We start from the raw sequence: 24,317 nt of genomic DNA on the forward strand, positions 1-24,317 counted from the left end.
AAACTACTGTTGGGGGTGACATGAAAGGCGCGCACAAGGGTCGTGGCGAATGGGGTGGAGTGGATCATGGCAGGGAGAGTGCTCTGCCAGCCTCCTGCCTACCACGGGGGCTCTTGCTGGCTGGCTTAGGGTGGGCTAAACGGCCCAGGTGCGGAGATGTCCAGCATTTGAGGAGGGATCGGATATGTATCGGGTGCTGCAGCAGCCACGACATGTTTGGTGTCTGTGTGCATGGTGCTCTCACGTCTCACAGACGTGCTCCGCGATAGGCAGGACTAGATATAGGTATTTGTTCGAACGCCAGTGCACCGTAACGGATGGGAACGTGCAAGAAGGGCACACCCCAGTTGGAGGGAACTGAGGTAGTTGGAATGAGTCTTTGGTGGCACACAGGCGCGCATGTCCTCAAAAATGGGGTTATCATTAAGTGGAGGTAGGGACCTACCACTTATGGCAAAGACCACAGTAACACGGGCTCATTGCAGTGGTTTAAGTGCGAGGGGCAACCAGTATACCGCGCTTTGCCATGGTGCTCCCTTTTTCAGGTGCATGGGGAGTGACCAGTTGCAAAGGCATAGGTGCTGTTCTAGCACCAGCGCACAGTGTCGGTACACTGCAGGTGGAGGGAGCTGAGGTGGTTGCAGTGAGTTTTGGTGACATATGTTAGGAAAAAAAAAAAGAAAAATTATAATGATAATCAATGAATAAATGGAAATCTAAGCAACAGCAGTTGTCAATGTTATGGTTTAAATACTTGTGCTTCCCAAACTCAAGGCACCAACATGAGATGTCTGGTCGAGTTGCCTATGCAACGTTAAAATCTCAGGCCAACTGCAATACAGAAGCGAGTTTAAACAAATAAATACGCAAAAGAAAGACGTGGTTTGGGCCAAGGTTGCAAGTAAATATAGGTCCTGCATCTCAAAGGATCCACTGGCAGGAGTATGCAATGTAAAGCGGAATGGTACAATACCAAAAATAAAATGATTATTGTCCGGATGGGCCACTTGTGAATTAAGACCAAGAATTGGGCCTTTTCTGGTTATTGAGCGGGTACCAACAGCCAAAAAGTGGCAAAAGGAAACCGCCTCCCCCCCCCCCTTTTTGTTTGTTAGGTATAGCGAATTCAGACCGGACAACATAGCCTTCTCATTAAGCCATATAAAACAGATCAAATTAACAGGTGACCCTGAATAAGTGTATATAGCATAGAGGTGGACAGCCATCATTGCCCAGTTAGGCTCCTGGCTGGGTACAAGTAATAACAGGCGGGAGTCCTTTACTAGAATACATCCTCATCCAGAAATATGGGATGCCAGAAGCGCAAGGGGAACTTTGGTGGACATTGGTGCAAAAAGTTATTAAAAAATGTAATGCTTAAGTGGTATATTAAAGGAATTCCTAATAGATTATTAGTAACCATTGCTGTGTTTTTGTTCTACTTCACAGAGTGCAGAGCGGTGTTGGGCGATCAAATACTGTGACCTTTCAAGGGCTACAGACAGAGCTGGTGGCAGTTAAGGGGAATTCAGCATTGTGCTGTTAACGGTCAAGGGTGCACTGCTTTAAAGATTAAAACGTACCGCACCTGGTCAACAAATGCTAATGTTGTGATCATCGACTTTGGTAGGAGACAACTTCCCTGTGGCATGGAAGAAGTGGGGTAACGGTTGCCAGATCACCTTCGCAGAGAGGGGTGGAGGAACAGTCAACCAGGTTTGGCGGGCGGGAAGCACATTGGCTTGCCCAGGTAATAAAGAGGGTGGGCACCGGAACTGAAGAAGCACAGGGTTGGGCTGGGAACAAACGCTTACCTGGAAGGAAATGTGTGGACACCGGTAGTGAAAGGTCACCCGGCCGGGTGGGAACCGGCTGGTTACCCGGGAGTGTGTGGGCACCGGAAGGCAAAGGGTCATCCGGTTGGGTTGGAAGCAGACGCTTACCCAAGGAGTGTTTGGCAACCGGAAGTAAAAGGTTACCCGGTCGGGCTGGAAGCAGAAGCTTGCCCGGAGTGAAAGGGAAGGGTTGCGTCCCCAGGTGATAGGTCACCAGGGCAAGGAGAGCTGCACTGAAGGTAAGGCACAGTGCAGCATGTAATACACAAAGTGGGTTACTCTGAGATTATTCCCGGGAGGTCCCTGGCAGGGGCTCCATCCCAAGAAGGGAGCTATAAAGTGGGGGGGGGGAAGAAAAAAAAAAAATCAGGCCAAATGTTCTTCGGAACATATGGGCAATATTTAATACAAACTGTTGTAGGTGTATTAGCAGAATTGAGGCGCAGTTATGGCAGGGGGGGCTTCCTGGCAACGAAAGCTCCCAGAAAGGCTTGGCGGTACTTACAAAGCGATCCTACTTAAACTTAGCATCTGCCGAACTAGAACAGGCCACAAACAGGTAACAGTCAGGACCCAGGGGGTACAGGCAAGCTACCGCAATGGCCTTGGAGGTTGAACCGGAAGAAAATAGTCAAGGGCGGAGCCTGTGGCCCAGAAGAAGTTAGGAGACGTGATGGCACCGGAAGGGTAAGGTCACACGGTCAGGTTGGAAGCAGGCGCTTACCTGGAAGGAAATGCATGGTGGTACCTACCGGAAGTGAAAGGTCACCCGGTCGGGTTGGAAGCAGATGCTTACCCGGAAGCAAAGGTGGTTGCACCGGAAGTGAAAAGGTCACCCGGTCGGGTTGGAAGCAGAAGCTTACCCGGAATGGAATGTGTGGGGCACCGGAAGTGAAAGGTCACCCGGTCGGGTTGGAAGCAGACGCTTACCCGGAACGAAACGTGTGGTTGCACCAGAAGTGAAAGGTCACCCGGTGGGTAAGTGAATGATGGCCGGCACTGAATGTAGGGCACAGTGCTTCTGGCTATGGTACAGAGGTCACAGGCTTTCAAATACATTGAAGTAATGCAGGTGGAAGGATCGCTTGTAAGTTTAAACTGCCTAATAAACTGCGGCCTCAATTCTGCCATAAAGTGAAATTGGTGTGGTCTAAGTTTGTGGGATCCGGGTGGGGCGACCAGGTGGGGGGTGCCTTTCGCTATGGGAAGCGGGCATTTATTTTCCTAGGTGCAATTGGTGGTGAACGGGGTGAGGGATAGGTAAGATACAACTTCAGCCAGGGAATCATACATGAAAACTTTTACCGATATTTACGATGATGTATTATGTTTGCTAAAGTGAACAGCTTGTTAATCAAGCAATAAAGACCTATATTCAGGTTGAAATTGTGGCTATTTAAGTAGGGAGAAAACAAACCCGTTGAAAAAACATCACGCTTTCGCGCGATGATATGGAGACTTGTCCTTAATTAAGGTGGTGGAGAATTAATATTTGTTATATTCGTTTTTGTATAGTGCTTGTTCCTTTTGAAAGACGCCGCCGGTTTACCTAAGTCTCCCACATCCATAGCGACAGGAAACCCGCAGTCTCCAATACACATCTCTTTTAAGAGTCAGATATTTTACACCTTTCTATCCAGAGACCATAAGCGCACTACTCGCTCCCAACATACCTCCGACCAAACATAAACAGCACCCTAAACACACATGCTATCAGATAGCTCCTAAAACAGCTCAATTTCTTAGCAGAAAGGAGAGGATGTTTTTGTGAAGAAGAGCCAGCATTGCAGGTTAGATTCGTAAGCATGGTTCACATCTCCAGCTGCCTGCCCTGTTGCCGCAGGAGGCCGCTCCCCTTGTTTCTAGGAACCCCGCCCCGCATCTATCGCTTCATAGAGAGGGGCGAGCTCGTACTCTCTCTCATCGCTTAACTAGAGGCCGAGGAAGGAGAGCAGGAGCCTGACGCAGAAGCAAACCCGGCCTTAAAGCGAGAACACCTATCCATTCCTGCAGGATATCCGAAGGGACCTAGTTCGGAGAGAGCAAGAGCCACAAAATAAAGAGGAAGACAGCCCCTCCCCCCAACCAACGAGGAACCAGGGTTGACCGAATCAGCCCACGCTTAATGAGGGGGGAGGGGTGGGGATCCGGTGCCGCGCCTTCCAGTGAGGAGCAATGTTAACAGAAAATGCAGGTTACTGAAGGGGCAGCGACTAAGCGCGCGAGGCCTAGCCAATGAGGGGCTTTGGATTCAGCACAGGAGCTCTACAGACAACTCTCCCGCACACCTACGATCTCCCTCTTCCCTATTGCTCTCCCTTCACTGTATGAGTGAGACCATCTGCCCAAGGACGGGTGTCCGATCGACTCTGGGATGGGTGGTGATTGCCCCCTGCAGACTCTTCGTCCTCCGTCTCCCTGGCAGCCATGCTGTTATTGACCACAAAGCGGCCTGATGGCCCTATCACAGCAGGTAACTACCACACAACTGACACAAATGTAGTAATTGAACTCCTGTTATTAGGTCTCGCCTGACCCAGCGCATGCGCTGGTCTGGCGAGACATTTTGTGAGGGCTCCAAAAAGTGCTACCAGGCCAGCCTAGAGCTACAGTGCATGTGCGCGGGCGCGCGCGTCGCGCTTTACCGCGATTACATTACTTTCGTGGCCGCTTTGATGTTTGATGGCGATCACTTTCGTGGCCGCAGGGCCGCTTTGATGTTCTCCGTGAGGCTTCAATAGAATGCAGCAGTTAAAACAAGCATTGGCATAGCCAATAGGTCTCGCTTTTGGCACCTAATAAGTGTTTAGTTATGCAACTGTTGCATGGCTAAACACTTATAAGGTCCCAAAGGCGAGACCTATTGGCTATGCCAATGCTTGTTTTTTCTATCGCCTTCTCAGAGGATCATACAAAGCCTCTATCTGAAAAAGAGATCCAGTTTAACAGTGGTCAATTTGGTATTTCCTTATTGTGGTCTAATAGTCATGAAGAGTACATCAGTTACTTTTTTAATGTAAAGGCTGTATCGTGTTAGGTCTCGCTGGCTATCGCGTAAGCGATCGCTCAGCGAGACTCTAGTAAGGGGCTCCCAAAAGTGCTCCCAAAAGTGGATTGCATGGCGAGCACGCGCACAATCACGTGCATCGTGCCGCCATGCAATCCGCTTTTGGCATCGTACTTCAAAGGGTCCGCTCCCCTGCCTGGAATGCGCTCCCCCGCCAAGCGCACGCGCCACGCTCCGCCGGGCTTGTCTTGTTTTTGAATCAGAGTTGTGCACACCACGTTTGTAGGTAGGCAGCTGGCGTTGTGGGTTAGGCGGTTGCTTCCCGAATTTACTGTTTATGTCCGATTTTAAGCCTTGTTTTCAGCATGGTATTTGCTACTTTATAGCCCCACTTTAGAGTGGTTTGTGTTTTTAAGCTTTAGTTGCCCACTTTGCCGTGTTCTACTGTTGCCACATTATTTTCCGTCTGCCTTGCCCACGGAATGTCTACATGGCGGGAAGGATGCAAATATACGTTGCAGGCTGCGTTCCTTTCTGCCTGGTTGCCTAGCCCGGGAAAACTTTGTTGAAAGCGCACAAGTGCGTTTTTTATGTGCACAGTCATTTTAAAAGGCGTGTCACCGTTTCCCTTTTTAGGTCTCGCTGAGCCCCAGCGCTTGCGCTGCCTTGAAGAGACATTTTGTATGTGGGATTTTCAAAGTGCTGCTGGCTGGCCTAACGCTTGCGTTCACGTGATCATGCACGCGCGCAGCCGGCCGCCAGCAGCACTTTGAAAACTCGTGTGCGTCATCGTGATCACTTTCGCTTTCAGAGTGATGGCGATGACGCACGCGCACACACACAACTCCCGCTTCTCCCCCTCCCCCACCACATTTTGCGTCTCCGGCCGCTCACGCGCGGCCGGCCAACCCTTGTTCCTTTTGCAGAAAAGCTTTCGTTGCTGTGTGTGCATGCCTGTCACAGCTGGTCCGTGTGTTTGCCAAACTGATGACGTCCTTGGTTTGTTCTGTGTTTGAGGTAGACACGTTTTTCCGTATTTTCCAAAGCTGCTTCTGTCCTGTGTGATGAGTGTTTACCGCTCCTATAGATAGATCCCCCCCTCCACTTTCGCTATCATTTTGAATCTTTCTCCTTCTCTAAATAAAACCTTGCACGGTAAAAAAAAATGTTTTAATGCAGTTTTATATAGCGAGACCTTTATCCAAATGTGTCCGAGCGTTTTACAAAAAAAACAGGTAAGTACCACAAGATACACTAAACACGCCAACAAGTTACATATATACAGTTACACATACACAGTTGCCGTTTACCCTGGGCCTTTTCTCTGTGTGGGGTGCGCTTGCAGCCCTATTGGCCACGTAGTACCAGCTCTCTGAAAAACCTTTCCTCCATCTAAAATTCGAATCCCTTGGCTTTGTCTTTCAATACACACTTTGTCGCTATCTCACCGAACCTGTCACTGTAAATACATCCTGCCAGATATCACTTAACAAGCAGGCCTCACTTCATTACACAGACACCATCTGCTAAAAATCTTGTTTTGGTAGGGTATTCAATTCCAATGAGGGCAGGCATTATCGGGGGTTCTTTGGCCGCTATTATCAAGTAAGCAATGCGGCGCCAGTGGCGGCACGCTGTGGTGGCGCTTTCCTTCGGGGAGGTTTAATCTTACTGACAATTCCTCTGGAGGTTTTAATATTAATGCAGTTTGTAACAATTTATGATTGTCATTTATCTAAGGTGTGTTAGATGCTGGGATTTGTAGTCTTTTGGAGTGAGTGACAACCAATGATACTACGTGAGATATAGCCTCGGGGTGGCAATGAACAAACAGGTAGTGGTGTCTCCAGGAATAATTTACGATTACGAAGACATGCCGTGGCAGATATTCCGTACTTTTAAATGTGTGTTAAGGATATTTAGGGGTCAGTTACAGGCTGTCCCCCTTTCCTATTTCTGACTATTAGACGGTTTGATATAATGGACACGTACATAATAACCTTTGGCTAGTGTATAATATATTAGATCTTAATTTAATGGCTGTCTGTATTTGATCTAACCGGAACCGTCATACTTATCTGGAATGATTTCGACCACAGTGCAATACACGTGACCGAAAGAATCAGTGGAAACCATGTATGATATGGAGTAATAATAGAGGCATGATAATTTGTAATCGCTTTCTGTTTGTGAGGACGGACTGTTTATGGCCATATGCCAATGTGCTATTGTTCTGGTTGTTAATTGGGAAGTGCTGACTTGTGCATGGCCAGTTTGACTGTCTCCATTTGTTCAACAGGAATTCTTATATCGTCTTGTGATCGAATTAGATCGTAGTACAATATATTGGACCGCATGAATTGTTGAAAATATTTTGTCAGAGACTGTGCTAAATACGACGTTGGAACAGAGGTATGATATCCCTCATTCACTGTTTATTGATTAAGACAAATTGTTTCGGTCTATGTGGTAATATGTCCATTTGTAAACTACAAATAGGGAGTGCTAACTTATGGCGCATCTTTCCAAGATAAAACGAAACAGCTTAGGAAAGTCATTTTTTAGCACAAAATATTTTGACCGTCTTAAATTATCTAACTCAGATTGACCGTTTCAATTTGATGCGCTGCTCTGTTACTTTACATAAAACTCCACTGTATGTACCGGATTTTTACTATGTTTCACGTTCCCATTCTATTATCTTGTACACCACCATGGTACAGCAGAAAGTGTGTTCCAATATCTATTTTATTCTTTCCTCGCAGACTCATTTGGAATATATTGTATGATAAGCCATACACTGCACGCCACACACTGCTGCATGCCGCACACTGCTGCATGCCGCTGCATGCCGCACACTGCTGCATGCCGCACACTGCTGCACGCCGCACACTGCTGCACGCCGCACTCTGCTGCACGCCGCACACTGCTGCACGCCACACACTGCTGCACGCCACACACTGCTGCACGCCACACACTGCTGCACGCCACACACTGCTGCACGCCACACACTGCTGCACGCCGCACAATGCTACACGAAACACTGCTGCACGCCACACACTGCTGCACGGCACACACTGCTGCACGGCACACACTGCTGCACGGCACACACTGCTGCACACTGCTGCATTACTCACTGCTGCATGCTGCACGACACTGCTGCACGCAGCACACTGCTGCACGCCCCTGCACGCCACACAGTGCTGCATGGCTCACACTGCTACACGAAACACTGCTGCACGCCACACACTGCTGCACGCCGCACACTGCTGAACTCCACACACTGCTTTTATGCGAGTTTGCTACTGACATTGTAAATGACAATGCCTTTTATTTGTTTTAAAACCAAAACATAAATAAAAGGCATTGTAATTTTACAATGCCAATAGCTCAAACTCTTATAAATGCGAGACCTATTGCATTGCAAATGCTTGTTTGAAATTCAAATCAAACTTTATTTTTGGTTTTAGTCTCGAAAATAAATTTCCACAGGCACTTTAAACGCCCAAAAACCTTTGACTTGTATTTTTAACTGATGTCCACTTCTTAGAGTTGCAGAGTAGCCTGGGCCCGTGGATCAGATTTAGATGTTGGCACTGTGTGCCATTGGAGGCCAGAAAAGCATGGGTGATGGTTGTGCAAACACTGCAGCTGTTTACAAAGCATATATTGGGGGGCATGATTTAGACACTTGTTAGCACAACACAAGAATTGGGGATTAACAGGTTAATAATAATTGTAGCCCCCCCCCCATTATTTAGCATAATCCACTGCTGCCCTCTGTCACAGTTTTTACAAAATCTTATTACGACAATTGACGGGTCCTGGAGGGCATCACTGTGCTGTACCATCGTAGATGTACACAACCTAAATAGTGGCGTAGATTTGCTGAATTTTCCATTGTTGATTTTTCCATGCGGTGGCGAGCAGACTGTGAGGTAAAGCCAGGCTACTGTCAATCAGTACAGTGAATGGTTATATAGAAAACCACGTTTGACTTTTTAGGTACTGCTTTGTTGCAATTGCGCGAAATTCAAGACATGACAGACGAGACGACAAAGCAAACACGCATATTTCCAATGACATCTGAATTTGGCCTTCAGTGCAGACTGTGACATCATTATGGAGCCTGACATCAACATCTAAATTCAGAACTTTCTTTAGGTAGGTCCATGGGGACTATACATGTTTTAGGTCTAAAATCAAAATGTAGTTGTCTAACTTAAATTTTGAGGAGCACAATTTTACATCACACGTTTAAAAGCAACAGTACAGATTAGGAAAATGCATTTAAGCTTAAATATTGTATGAAACAGAGTCTTCTCGTATTTTGGATAACTAAAAAATTGGTAATGACCTGCACTATAGGGTTTGGCTGCGGGTCATAACTATGACTAGATAATGTTCATATTTCAGGCAGAAGGCCAATAGTTGCGTTAGTAGGTGGGTGGTAAGTTCAGATTGGTGCCCCGGGGGTTATAAATTACGGCTCCGCCGAATAATATGTGGCCCTCTCTGGCCACCTCAAAAGCTAGTACCTCATGCTTCCCTACTCGCGCCACTACAGCCTGAAGGCAAGTGAGGTGGTCTTTGAAAAAAAATAGCCAGTCCCCCTCCTTTCCCTTCCTTGCCTATCTTGTTTTAAAATGTTATAGTCTGTGGGTAAGGCGGTAACAATATCAAGAGAATTGCTTTCATCAAGCCATGTTTCTGTTATGAAAACCAGATCAGGGCGCATTTTGTTTATAATGTCCCAGATATCAAGGGAGTGTTTGGGTACAGAGCGGGCGGTAAAATAAATGCAGCTAAGTTGGTACAGATCGTCCTCCTCTCTGGTTGGCCACTCTGACTGTGTTAGACTGCACCAAAGTTTACTTTTACCCAGTGCTTAGCAAGCATGAGAGCCTGTAAGGTCCCATCTCGTCTGACGGCAGTGCTGGGGGATGCCGAAAAGAAGAAAAACAAACCGCGAGGGAAGGGAGGTTTGGCAGGGGAATGTAACTCAAAAATGGGCGAAGAACAGACGCGGTGCGCTGTGAGGCCACTGGGAGAAACTTGGCTAGCAGGCAGTACTGAAAGAACAGCAGCCAGAAAATGAATGGTCATGTGCAAAGGGGACAAGATAATAAATAGAAAATAAAGCGACATGGATAAACAGTGATGCAGGAAAATGAAATAAAAGCTTAAAAGTGGCCCATTTGCATTAAAAGGGTGCTCTTAGGCTCAGGCTGTTTGTGCGACAATCTCCGAAATAGCACCTTTGAGACTTGTGTTTGTACTCCACTGCCATTCCAATGTGAGGGGGGTCAGAGGAGCACACTGAACACCCCTTATGAAACTGCTGCGTTTGTGCTCGGAAGGTGGGGGGGAGGGCTCAACGCGAGCCAGGAGTGTGAAAGCAATAAAGCATAGCATGAGTGGCCGACTTTGAAGCTTTGAGGTGGCCTGCTGTGGTGACCTAATAAAAATAAAGCAGGTAGCATTGAACAAAAGGTAAGGCAGCCATTGGGTGAGCATGGATAAAAAAACTAACTTGATACACATGGAAGGGGGGGTGCATTTCTGTTCTGAGGGTGGGGGGAGGGTTTGTAACGTGAACCAGGAGGGGGAAAACAATAAAGCATAAGAGAAGCCCACTTTGCAGCTTGGAGGTGAGTGCGCTCAAGAAAGGAACGGCAGCCTTCAGCTGAGCGTGAGTGCTGCTAGAGTACAGCTAAAAAAAATAGTGCTCACAAGTGTAATAAATAACAAGTAGCGTAAGAGCCCATGTAACGGGGGCAGTCCATATGGAAGGTTACAAAATTTGAGAAGGAGGGATTAGTAAGCTATTTCACCAATCAAAAGACGGTATTTACCAAGGACAGTAAGAGGAACCAATAGGAAATTTGGGAGGGACTTCAAGCCCATATTCTGAACACAGCATGGAAGTAGCGATTAGGGCTTCTGGTGTTATTGGTTGCTGGACTAGGTGTGGTACTAAGAGTAGGGTTAGGCTTTCTATTGAAAGTAGGGACTAGGGCTTCCTGTGCCATTGGTTGCTTGGACTTGGGATTGGACTATTGGTAGGGCTAGGGCCTCTCTTGGACGTAGAGATCAGGGTTTTTAAAACTGATAGGGTGCTTGGACTAGGGCTAAATTGGCTGTAAGGTCCTGGTCTCCTACTGGTTCTAGATTTTAGGGGGAGTGTTGTGATTGGATAGTGTTAGGGCTTGGGTTCCCATTGGCTAAAGGGGTCACCTGATTACTAGGGCTATAAAAGGCCAAGGTTTAGGGCGTCTCAGCTCGGGCGGAGAGGCTAAGGGCGGAGAGGACAAGGGCAGTTGCCTGTTTGAGCCTGATAAGGGCGGAGAGGACAAGGGCAGTTGCCTGTTTGAGCCTTTTCGAGACTGGTAGGTACCAGGGCCAGAAATGCTGCCCATGTTCCCATTCGGTAATACCCACCCCACACCATCCACATCCACAAACATAGTAACACACTCACACCAGATATACATCACACACAACCCTATGCACAAACCAATGTACCAGCATACACTACAAAACCACATCTATACACCCTTCTATCCCAACCCCCACACATACCCACCATAACCTACAAACAGTACACAACGCTATCCTACACCACTAACCAATCCACTCACCGCTAACACAACACCATACATAACTACATTCCATCCAGACACACGCTCCCTGCTTTAATTACTCCTAACAGACCACCTTTTATCACTAACAAACATATAATCAGCCTTCCATCATTTGTCATACCAATGCCCTCCTCTTCCCTCTACCTTAATAACACTAACGCACAACACATACACTGCACACCACCACACTTTTTAGGGCTCGCGCCCTGCATTGCACTGCATAGCAGTGCTCGCGCAGGCGAGAGCCCTTTTTTCCGGGGTTTGAAAACGGACCCTGGAATCGCACACGGCGTGTGCTTTTCCTTTTGGGTTCCGCTATTGGGCTTTGTGTGCGTGTTTCTTTAAAACAGAGCGAGCAAGCAATAGGCCAAAGGCGGGCGCATTGCTCCGCCCATGGCCTATTGGTGTCTGTTGCGTGCACCAAAGCACATATGTTTTCAATTATCGTGCCCAGACACAGGCGCGATAATTGAAAACACATATGGCTCGCCACTCGAGAGCGTGTTTTTGTTTTTTTTTCTTTTCTTTACATTAGCGATCGCGCTTTTTTTTTTGCCTGCCTTACCCTGGGTACCTCTCAGATATCCGGCGATGCCACAGACCTCAGCATGACCCTCAAGCACCACCATTTCTGCCCTCCGCCTGCATGTATGTAAAGCTCCAAAGATGCCATTTCCATGCTTGCCCCTTCGCACCATGCCTTCCCTCCTCTGTGCTCCCGTTTGCAACAAGCCTCCTCCTGGACTGGACTCCCCTTGCTACAAGCCTCTCCTTGCCCCGTGTCTCCCCTCCTCTGTGCTCTCCCCACCTCGCCATGCCTCCCTCTGCTCGAGTCTCTCCTGGCCTGTTCCTCTCACCATCCGCCTCTACAGCACTCGTTGTGTCAGCGGCTGGAAGGATTCGATAGATGTAGAGACACCCACCCAAGGGACAGTTGTAAAAGGGGGCAAGCACAGCGCAAAGAGGCCCTGACACGGCGAGGAGACGGGGCTCCGCTTCCCCGAGAGACTGTCGCCATTGCCAGCATGGAACCGTGACAGGTGAGTGTGGACGCAACACCAGTGAGGCCGACATTCACCGCCTGCCACCACTCTTCATTCAGCCCACGTGATCTGTCCTCCCGTTTTGCTCCACATTTCATCCTTACCCATTGTCCCTACTTCTCCTTTCCCATCCACCCAAACATTCCATTTTAAGCAACACTTTACCACCGCATCGTTACCCCACACCTTGCCCATCCCGCTATCCTCTTGCCCAAACCTCTCCTACAACACCCTTCCCCCATGGCCCACCCTTCTCACTCTCTGTAGCATCCTTTCTACCGCATCCCCACCCTCCTGTATCCCCATTATCCCTTTCCTCCCCGCTATCTCCCATCACTCCCTACCCACCATCTTCCTCCGATCAACATCCTTCTCCATTTCCATTACCCCCTCCCCAGTACTACATATCCTTACTGCGCAGACCATCTTTCCCCTTTCATCATTTCCGCAAACCCATCTTTACTTATTCACGTCTTTTCCCATCCCCCATTCCATATTGGTACCCCGGCCGTCGCCATGGAGATTACGGCTGCCTATTGCCAAACTCTTTGCTCGTGACAGGCAAGAACAAGCATTTGCAATGCAATAGGTCTCGCATTATTAAAGTTTGAGCTATTGGTGTTGCATTATTTAGCAATGCCAATAGCTCAAACTTTAATAATGCGAGACCTATTGCTTTAACTCTTGCAACAAACCAGTCTAAGACAAACACTCTTACCTCTACTTCATTCCCTCCCACACACAACATACTCTACTCATAAACACATCACCACCCCCTCTACCTTACAACCTCCTCTCACAAACAATACTATACAACAAAATCTATTGCATGAAACTAGTACACCAGCACCCCTTTTCATCACTCCTCAAAAACGAAACATATCACACACACCAGCACAACAAGATCTTCAAAGTGCAATACCTCATAATACCTACCATCACAAAATACAAAGATACACCCACCTTTCAAACCGCACAAAGGAACAAACTCCAATGCCAAGCTCTCTCTCTTCCACCACACCTAACACGGATACAGCAACTCTCTTCTAACCCCCGCTCATCCATTGAACAATTAAGAACCTTACTACATGATCCACATGCTGCACCACCACCCTTGACTCATGCACCATCTGCCATAAACACACACAAACAATATAAGCAATGTGCCACACCTCACAACTTCGCTTCCCATTGTCTACTGTACAACAGTGTTACACCACGAAAACAACACAGCACACCAGCTCGCTCTCAAACACCATCTCCACCACATACACACACAGACCCATCAAAATGCCTTCTTAGCATGCTGGATGAGGAACATGATACAGAACAGCTACACAATTGCTATCCAAATACAGCTAATGCCAGCACTAAAAACACACCTGCTACAAAACCACACAATACTGATCACTCTTCTACAAAACAAAGTCTCCCTATCACCAAAGGCCATTCTCTAAACTGTCTACTAATAAACGCTCGATCCCTCTCTAAAAACAAACATCACATCTACGACCTTCTCACAGATACAAAACCGGACATACTATTCATAACTGAATCATGGTTGGGAGATGATATGGCTCCAGTCCTGCATGAAGCCGTTCCTCTAGGCTATCAAACGATCACCCAAAATCGTATAGGCAAAAAAGGAGGTGGTCTAGCTGTTGTGTTAAGGCAAACATTACATATCACTAAAGTTGACGACATATCCATAAAGAATTGAGGCTCTTCTAACAAGATGCAATCCTACACCGCCTTCCTCCTTTAACTTCCTGCTTCTTTACAGACCTCCACCTAGCAAGGCGACATTCCCAGACGCACTTCTAGACACAGTTTCAAACCTGATAACAATACACTCCAACCTATGCTTTCTGGGTGACCTCAACATTTGGTTTGACAAGCCCAATATGACCCATCCAAAAACAATAATCACTGGCCTAGACGCACTGAACCTGCATCAGATTGTCCACAAACCCACACACATCGCTGGACATATCCCAGATGTCATTTTTGCTAATACTGAACCAGTTACCTTTCAAACTATAACTCCAGTCACATGGTCAGACCACCACTTTCTTGCTTTCCAACATAAAACAACACAAAGCGACTCACCTAAAACTACCTTACATCCTTCCACCTATCGGCCGTGGAACAAACTCAATTTGGAACACTTAGAAACACAACACCCATTACAAATCTGGAAACAATAAATTCTGTTCAAAATCTATATGAGTGGCTACAGGAATCTTTTGACATCCTGATACCACTCAAAACCACACAACAGAACAAAAGGAAAAAGCACCTTGGAGAAACCTAGAAATAAAAGACATAAAACAACAAATTATAAAGCTGCAACGCACCTGGCTCAAAACAAACGCCAAACTTCTCCTACAGAAAATTAACAGATTATACAAGTCTGCTATCAAAAAAGCTAAGAAAAGGTAATATTCAGACAGAATTCAAAATGCTGAATGTGCAAATAAAGAATTCTATAAAATACTCAATGAATTTTGCAAACCAAATTGCCTAGAAGAAACTCTTCCTGTTACTCCAGATTTCACAGACAAACTGGCAGATCATTACACGGACAAAGCAGACACATTGGACTCGTACTTAAACTAGAAACAAAGCACTAGCACTAACCCTTGTACAAAACAACAATCCAAGAATACTCTAACCCAGCCTCTCCGTTCCTTCCAACACATCTCACACAATGAATTTATGGACCTGGTCAAGCAAGCAGGCCTGCCGTCAGCCCTTCTGATCCTTGTCCACCACAAACTTTCAAGACAATTCTTTTAACAACCTCTGCTGCCACTCCAGTAAGAAGAATCATCAACGATTCCTTAACTACCGGAATATTTACAGAAATTCAAAAAGTCACACATCCGCCCTTTACTAAAGAAAACCAACTTGGACCCTCTGAACCCTGACAACTACAGACCCATTACAAATGGACCTTTCCTGGACACACTGATAGAAAGAGTAGGGTTTGCCCAGATGTCACAACTTATTGAAGAGAATGATTTACTTTCAGACTTCCAAACAGGATTCCGTCCGGGAAGAGGCACTGAATCTGCCCTCCTTGCCATCTGGGATGACCTGCAGAATACAGTAGACCGCAATGGGGTTGCTGGATACTCCTCTTGGACCTCTCGGCTGCCTTTGACACGGTTGACCATGACTTTCTGAAACAAAGACTCTATGAAGCCGGCATTAAAGGAACTGCTCTAGACTGGATTGCGTCCTACCTTCGAAACAGAACTAATGTCATCCATACCCCACCTTTCTCGTCCAAACCATACTCCACTAAAGCAGGGGTCCCTCAAGGCTCTATCATCTCGCCCACGCTTTTCAACATCTACATGAAGTCATTACCGGAACTGATCAATCAATTTCACCTCACGTGCTATAACTATGGAGATAACACGCAAATGCTCCTTCAACTGGAATGCCCCAAAGAAATTGGAAAATCCCCAATTTTCAGTTGTCTCAGAGCTGTGGAACGGTGGATAACTTGGAGCCATCTCAAATTAAATGCTTCCAAACCGGAAATACTCACGTGTGGCGATTGAAAACATTATGCCCCGCTTGCCGCCTGGCCTGATGAACTGGGATCGCCGCCTAAAGTATCGAAGGAAGTAAGAAACCTCGGAATGACAATGGACTCCAAGCTGTCAGTGAATTCCTCACATGAGAGTTGCATGTGGGTTACGGGTGGGCTCAGTGGGAAACTAGTGGCATCCCTCAGTGGCAGTCACAACTCTCTGTACCTCCTGCCCCTGCCATGATCTCACCTCCCCAACACAAGGCTGAAGAAAGGGGCTGCACAATGTGAGACCAGGTTTCTGCCCCAAGGCCTACGCTGGTAAACTGTGAGCCTAACCCTCCGACCAGCATGAATACATTTGCAGAATAAGGATTACTTCCCGTAAAGTCAGTGCTGTTCTAAAAACGTAATGATAGGGAGTACATCGGTTCTTGAAATTGGGTGATTAAGCGTCCCGGATTTGCCGGGACAGCCCTGGGTTTTCACTAGCTGTCCCTGCAGATTTCGGCCATTTTGGCTCATGTCCCAGTTTTTAGAGAAGGTCGACTGAAAACATTGAGAGGCACTTTTTGGGTGTCCTAAAGCTGTGCTAGTTAGAAGATGTTATAAGTAAGAATTTTAATTAACCGGTATGGTGCTAGTTTTAGAAATTACATTTTAATTATTTTCTTCGTGCCTCTTCTGTGTTCCTATGTTGATGCGACGCTCCGTTGATGTAAAATTGCAGTCCTTCTATTTTTGAAAAATGTCCTGGTTTGGATTCTGCTTCCATCTCTTCCTGTATGTGAATCTCCGGCCATTTGGAATACTTGTCGACCAGGACACAGAGGTATTGGGGCGTTCCGTGGATGTCCAGCACTGGTCCCAGGATGTCCACCGCCACGTCTTCCCATGGCCCACTTGGTAATGGGAATTTCCCTATCGCCGGCCGTAGTGGGACCAGCGTCTTGTCGGCTCCCTGGCACTGGCCGCACTCTCTCACTTGCCTCTCCACCTGGGCGTCCATTCCGGGCCACCAGTACATGTGTTTAGCCCTCGCCTTTGATTTTACGATTCCCAAGTGCCCTTCGTGTAGCATTGCGAGTAATCGGGGGACCACTGTTTCTGGAGGGACCACTTTGTCTCTCCTGTACAGGAATATTCCCTCGTTTCCTACCGATAGCTCTTCTCGCACTTCGAAATACTTCCGGAGAGCCTCTCCTAACCGTCTCTTCTCTGGCCATCCCTTTATTATGTGTTCCTTGACCTTGCGGATGTCCTCGTCTTCTTCATACGCTTGTATCCATTCTTGTTTGCTTATCACCCTCTCGGGGTCATCCATTACTGCCACCATCTCGTCTTCTTCGGGCATCATGTCTGGGGCACCTTCCATAGCTGCAGCTCGGCTGAGATAGTCTGCCACCTTGTTCCTCGTCCCCGGGATGTACTCCACATCGTACCGGTACTCCAGTAGTTTGAGTGTCATTTTCGCTATGCGGGGTGTGGCCCCTGCATGCCCGCTTGAGGTGAGCACCTTTACCAGTGGCTTGTGGTCAGTTTTCAGCAAGAATCTTGTGCCCCATAGGAATTGGCGATATTTCCCCATCGCTCACACCACCGCTAGCATCTCTTTCTCAATCACACTATATTTCTGCTCCGTGGGTGAGAGGGTTCTGGACGCGAAGCTGAGTGTTTCCACCTGTCCATCGCTCCTTTCTTGCATGAGCACAGCTCCTAGGCCTTTCTCGCTGGCATCTGTCGTCAGAATCGACCGACCATGAGGGTCATACCCTTGCAAAGGTACTGCTTGACTGATGTCCTTTTTCAGTGCCTCGAATTCCTTCTGTGTGTCTTCTGTCCATTGGTAGGTTGTTTTGTCCCTTGTTAGTTGTCGAAGGTGATGGGTCTTGGTGGCGAAGTGTGGCACGAATTTGCTGTAGTACTCGGCCATCCCTAAGAAGGACCTCACTTCCTCTTTGTTGTTGGGTGCGGTCGCCTTGCATATCGCTTCCACATTCGCCCTTTTGGGTGTGATGCCATGACCTCCTATTTCGTGCCCCAGGTAGGTGACTGATGTCATTCCCAGCCTGCACTTTTCCCATTCCGCCGTCAGGCCTTTGTCCTCTAGCACTCTGAGTACTTTCTCTAACCTCTCGTCGTGGTCTCTTCTGTCTGTCCCCATCACGAGTATGTCATCCTGAAAGTACTGGACGCCTTCAATGTCCTGAAACAGCCGATGCATCAGCTTTTGGAACACCGCTGCTGTGGATGCTAGTCCAAATGGCATTCTCCGAAACTGGTAGCACCCAAAGGGTGTGATAAACGATGTCAACTTCCGGCTTGATGGATGCAGGTCAATTTGGTGATATGCAGACGTTAGGTCGATGGTGGAGAACCATTTTATCCCTTTGGTCTTGGCTAGCATTTCCTCGATACGAGGTAGCGGGAATTTCTCTACTATGAGGCATTTGTTTAGTTCCCTAAGGTCCACACAGAGACGGACTTTTCCGTTGGGTTTCATCGCCACTACCAGGGGGGCAAGCCATTCCGCACTGTCGATCGGCTCTATTATTCCCTCTTTTTCCTACCTGTGTAGCTCCGTCTGCACCGCTTCTCTCACCGCCAAGGGTATGTTCCTGACTTTGTGGGACACCAGGCTGGAGTTTTCCTTAAGTACTATCCTGTGTGTAAATTTCTCCAGTTTCCCCACCTTTCCTCCAAACACCTTCAGGAATTTGTGCTTCATTGCTTCCAGTACCGGCCAGCTCCCTGGCGCTGTCAAGAGGACTTGTGTGTCGCCTCCCGGATCTAGTTTGATCCCTAGATCCCCTTGGTCCATCCATCCCAGTACAGAGGGGCCTTTCTCCGCTATGTACAGCTTGCACTCAGCTTGTCTTCCCCGGAATTCAAAGGTCAGTTTCCGGTACCCTACCATGGGTATTGGATCTCCTGTGTACGTTACCGGCCGAATGTCTGGGGGTTCCAGCTTCGGTCCCAGCGTAGGTTCGAACTGCTCCTTCCATACTGTTCTCTGGATGATGGTGTATGGAGACCCCGAGTCTATTACTATTTGGATGTTCACCCCTCCAATCGTCATGTCGCATTGGGGTTTGCGGGTTCTTTTCCCATCTATCCCGAGCACCTGATCCTCAATGCACAGGATCTCCACGTCTTCCTCTTGCTCATCTTCCTCTCCTGGTATCTCTTGCTCCACGTACTTCACCACGGGTCTCTTCGTTTTCCTCCGGCAGACTTTCTCGTAGTGACACATTATGCCGCAGAACATACATTTCGCCCGGAACGCGGGGCATCTCTTGTCCTGGGCTGCGTGTGCGGGACTGCCGCATCTGTAACAGGCTCCGTTGTTGTCTTTTGCCTGCTTCCCCGTTTGGCCCGTCTTCCCTTTCCACTTCGGGGGTCCTCTGCCCTCCTGCGCCGGTTGCCTGCTTCTTCCTTGCGCGTCTGCTTCATCCACTCTGTTCACCATGACTTTGGGGACCACTTCCCGTTTTGCTGCCTCCGCACACTGTTTGGTCAACTCCGCTTTCTTCACCATCGCTATTACGTCTTTCAGAGGCGCCTCGCTATTCGCCCACAGTTTATCTTGCACACTTTTATTCGTGGTATGCATGACGATTTGGTCTTTGATGAACTCATCGTGCAGGGCCCCATATTTGCAAGTCACTGCCAGTTTCTTCAAGGCTGCTACGTATTCATCGATGGTTTCTCCCTGCTCCTGTTTCCTCTGTTGGAAGTTGTACCTGTCTATAGAGACACTCACCGCCGGGCGGTAGTGGGCATCAAGGTCCTCCATGGCGTGCTTGAATACGTCATCGTCCGCGTTTTGCCTGAGTGGCGGCACTAGATTCTGGTAGACTCTTATGCCTTCCGGGCCTAAATTATGCAGGAGTATTCTTTTCTTCCTCGCGCTGGGGAACTCTTCACCGTTCTCATCTTCGAGGGCCGCCAGGTAGTTCTTAAAATATTCCCGCCAGTCCTCCCACTTCATTTGGGGTTCTCCCGGTCTTGGCAGAAATGGTATGAGCGCCGTTAGCGAGGACCCTTGGGTGCTCATCTCTTCCCTCCTACTTGGCGCAGCGCCTGGGCCTCTTGGACTTCCCGGTGTGTCTCCCCGCTCTGGTCTTCCCTGCTCCTGCTGTCGCTTCTCTTTTGGCCCCCCTTCGCTGCTTGCTGCCGCTTCCGCCAGGGTCTCTGCGACTGGGCTTCCTGTGTGCTTATCGCAGTTGCGCGTCGTCTATAGGTCTCTGCACGCGGTCTGTACCTCTGCGACTGGGCTTCACGTGTGCTTCTCGCAGTTGCGCCCCTGTCTATAGGCCTCTGCACGTGGTCTGTACCTTGTGTTCACTGCCTCTGCCGCGCTCTTCGTGTGTGTTCTTTGGGGACCGCTCCGCTTCTTGTCCTCCCCTTGTGCTTGTTACTGTTGCCTTGGCCTGTGCTCCCTGTCGGTGGTTCAGGGTCCTTCAGCTGGCTAAGATTGCACCAATCCCATCCTCGTCGCCACTGTAATGAAGCTGGTGGGCACTCTCAATCAGCACAGGATGCAGGCTGTGTAGAACAACACTATTTATTAAGTAACTACAAATACACATTAGAGCGCCGGGCCACACAACCTTCTCGCGCTGCGGCGGGCTCTGTCTCCGCGCCTCGCGGCTCGCGCATGCGCAGTGCTCCCGCCCGCGTTCTCCACTCGCGTGCCGCGTCATCACGCAGCGTGCGAGACTAGAACGCACACTACAGCCGCCCTACCTTGAAATCATTGACTGTTGCATGCCACTATCCTAGCTGCAGCTTGTGAAACTTAAGAATAAGGGGCTGAGAGGGCGGGATTTTTACGCAGTTGTGTTCTGACCTGATGTGTTGTGCCTCACTCCGGTCCTGATGTCACCGTGGCTACTCCAAAGTGGGAGCACAGGTCGCAGACTGCCCTTAAGAGCCAGGTGTCATTGCGGCACTCAGACCGGCACTCAGACCGGAAGTGACGGGCACGTCAATCGCTTCTTAGGATTCCTCGCTCCTGTCATGCGACTTGCGAGACGAGGACAAGGAAGTTGTGCCTGTGCTGCCACAGCCTGCTGCCTCAGGCCAAAGGATCACTGAAGCAGGGAAGGGGCAAGGGTCACTGTGGGGGGGCTAGCGCCACACCCCCCCTACTTGATGCCCTTGAGCACAGGTCATTGGCGTCATCCCTACCAGCCTCTAGCCAATCTTTCTTAGAAGAAGCAACAGTGAAGCGTTCATTATATTTTAAGACTTTTTAAACGGACGGCAAACAGTTTTGGAAACGTTGAAGTAAGTGTCATCTTTGCCTTCTGCTAAGCAAAACAAGTTGAACAACAACCTTTCGCCTCACTTTCCATTGGAAGTCAAACTCAAAAACCATGAGAAATAGAAACGGAGCAGATTCAACAGTCAGAAAAAAGCTTCCACTTACTCCTCGAGCATCATACCAGGCATGTGCCAAGCAGGGACCTGACCCCAGTTTGAAGACCCATGCCCTATGTAGATAGGAGACAGACCGTCGCCCTAATACTACCCACTGTTTCAAGGGGCCGTTTTCCATGTTGCTATTTGCATTGTATTATGGTGGTGTTGGTGTGGTCGTATTTAATGGTGGTAGCAGAGGTGGTGGTGTTATTGCCTCGCATTTGAGTCCCAATAAAAACATCATTGGAGTAAAAAAGTATTGCTTTTTCTATAAAATACATGTAAGAAAGAATTGATGATTCTTGAGTGATGATTGAGAGCATTTTTCTGAGGTATACTAGTACTTCGTGTAAGGCAAAGCAAGATATCTATAGGATGGAGAACGATACACCAAACAGCTAATAGTGTGAGATTAGAAAGTAATATTCCAAAGCACCACTATCTATATTTTAAAGAATTGATAACAATATCTCTTGCAAACAGTTGTGCTGCCAAAACAAAACAAGCATTGGCATAGCCAATAGGTCTCGCCTTTGGGACCTTATAAGTGTTTTGCCATGCAACAGTTGTTGTTGCACCAAGGATATTGTGCAGCATAACTAAATACTTATAAGGTTCCAAAAGCGAGACCTAGTGGCTATGCCAATGCTTGTTCCCTATTCTACCCCTCCCCAACCCTTCTCAATCCAAATAACTGACTAACATATCCACCACTCAAATTAATTTCATGTTTCACCGTACTAATTCAACACTAATCCTTATGTGTTCCAGAGTAGCGTGCTACTAGCCAAAAAAGCGCTTCAAAACCCCATCAGGGGTAGCAAGCACAATATAAATACAAACCTCTTTCCCTCTTCTATCCCGCCACCTACCTTCTCTATCCAAATAACTGAATAACATATCCACCACTCAAATTACTTCATATTTCACTATACTAATTTTCAGCACTAATCCTTTATGGGTTGCCAGAAAAGCGCTTCAACACTAATCGGGGGTAACAGGTGCTATATGAATGCAAAACGTTCGTCCCCTTCTATCCCTCCACTATCCTTCTCACTCCAAATAACTGACTAATATCCACCACTCAAATTACTTTCATATTTCACCATACTAATTCACCACTACTCCTTTATGGGTTTCCGGAGTAGCGTGCTTCAACACCCTATCAGGGGTAACCAGCACTATATAATTACAAACCTTTTTTCCTCTTCTATCCTTCTGCTATCCTTCCGAATCTAAATAACGGACTAACCTATCCACCACTTAAAATGAACTTGCATGTTTCACTATACTAATTCAACACTAATCCTCTATGGGTCCCGGAGTAGCGTGCTACTCGCCGAAAAAGCGCTTCGACGCCTCGTCGGGTGTAGTAAGCACTATACAAATGCAATTACAATACAATGTCTCAGAGAGACAGCGCTGCCTAGGCGAGACATAAAAAGCAGGTTACCATGCTCTGGATGCAATTCATGGTGATTGTGATTTTTTCTTTTTTTTTAAGTCAAGAGATTTCTAGAACGCAAATATAATCCAGGGCTATACAAAGCAGCTAATTACAAATGGTAAAATAGTCACTTGTAGACCAAAGGTTGAGAGAAGAGCAGTAGTGCAATATAGTAAAAAAAAAAAAAGTCGCAGCCAACAGTTATATCATGCAATACACAGCATAAATTATTACATTGGAAGTCAAAGGGCCCCTGACTGTGTCGGAGCATGTGCAACCAACCCATCAATCCTTGTGTATGTCGTCTTGTGATTCCCATACTTAGGTAGGGCCCATGTAAACTCCTATTGCTTTAAAAAAATGGATGGAAGTAGGGTGCGGAGGGATTCACACTTATTTTCTAGTTCGAGAGGCATCTGGAGAACCCATGGTCACTTGTCCATTGGGGTTTCTCTGTTGTAGCCAAAGGTTCAGAGTGGGAGGAATCTGTTACACAAGAAATGTTTGGTTTACTTCTAGAATGTGATAGCTCATAGGATTGTGCAAATCTGAGGTGGGGGATTTCTACATTCTTGGTGCTGTGCTGGAGAAAGTGCATGCATAGGTCCTCATTTTTTCCTTTGATTTCAGAGGTTCCTGTTGGAGGGAGTTGAAGATGTGTAATGATAGTCTGCCTCCGGAAAAGGAGGTTTCATACTAGGTATTTGGTAGTACTTGTGTGTAAGGCCTCATGAGTTAGATAATCTATATTAAGCATGTTATTTGCTTCAGTAGGGATCCACTTGAGAGATTTTTATTCTCACCAGAGACAGTTTTAGGAATGCCACCAGTGTTATTGCTGTGCAGATCAGTTCCCTAAAGAAAGCAAAGCTGGACAACAACAATAGTGCTGGGCAGTGAAATTCTGTAATCCATTAAATACAGTTAGGACAGTTAACGCCAGTTAACTTCCGAAAAACTGGCTAGTTACATCCAGCTATTTTGGAGTATAGCAACACATGTCAACTTCCCAGATTATAATGTGTTCTTTTGCAACTCACTGTACAGTGATATCACTTTTATAGCAAGTAATAATATTGTGACTTATTATAGTACTGTTATGTTCTATAGTGGTTCCTGCTATACATTACTCATATCTGTGTGTTTTCTCAACTATCCTGCTGACATGGCTATTGAGCAACATGTTGGCACTATGCAAGAAACACTCAATCAACACGTAAATATTGCAAGCTTTTAAGTCCTCCAAGGCTAAACTAGTGGCATGTATGTGTATTTTAGATCTAGTTCAGGTTTCGCCTGCACAGTGCTAGCAAAATCCCTTGTATTAAAAAAAAAGAAAATCTTATAAGGGGCTTAGAACCTGCCCAATA

At 47.3% G+C, this 24,317-nt stretch overlaps 1 protein-coding gene across 1 annotated transcript in view; it reads left to right on the forward strand.

Annotated features, from left to right (window-relative positions):
* The first annotated feature begins 3,783 nt into the window (after positions 1-3,783).
* The window catches only part of LOC146869964 (dual specificity tyrosine-phosphorylation-regulated kinase 3-like), a 331,601-nt gene continuing 311,067 nt past the window's right edge, over positions 3,784-24,317 (forward strand). Inside the window, exon 1 of the mRNA XM_085624114.1 lies at positions 3,784-4,308. The gene's annotated coding sequence lies outside the window, so the exon portion shown is untranslated. The remainder of the gene's footprint in view (positions 4,309-24,317) is intronic.

Source organism: Triturus cristatus, chromosome 1_1 (genome assembly GCF_964204655.1).
Source record: "Triturus cristatus chromosome 1_1, aTriCri1.1, whole genome shotgun sequence".
Lineage (NCBI taxonomy): Eukaryota > Metazoa > Chordata > Amphibia > Caudata > Salamandridae > Triturus > Triturus cristatus.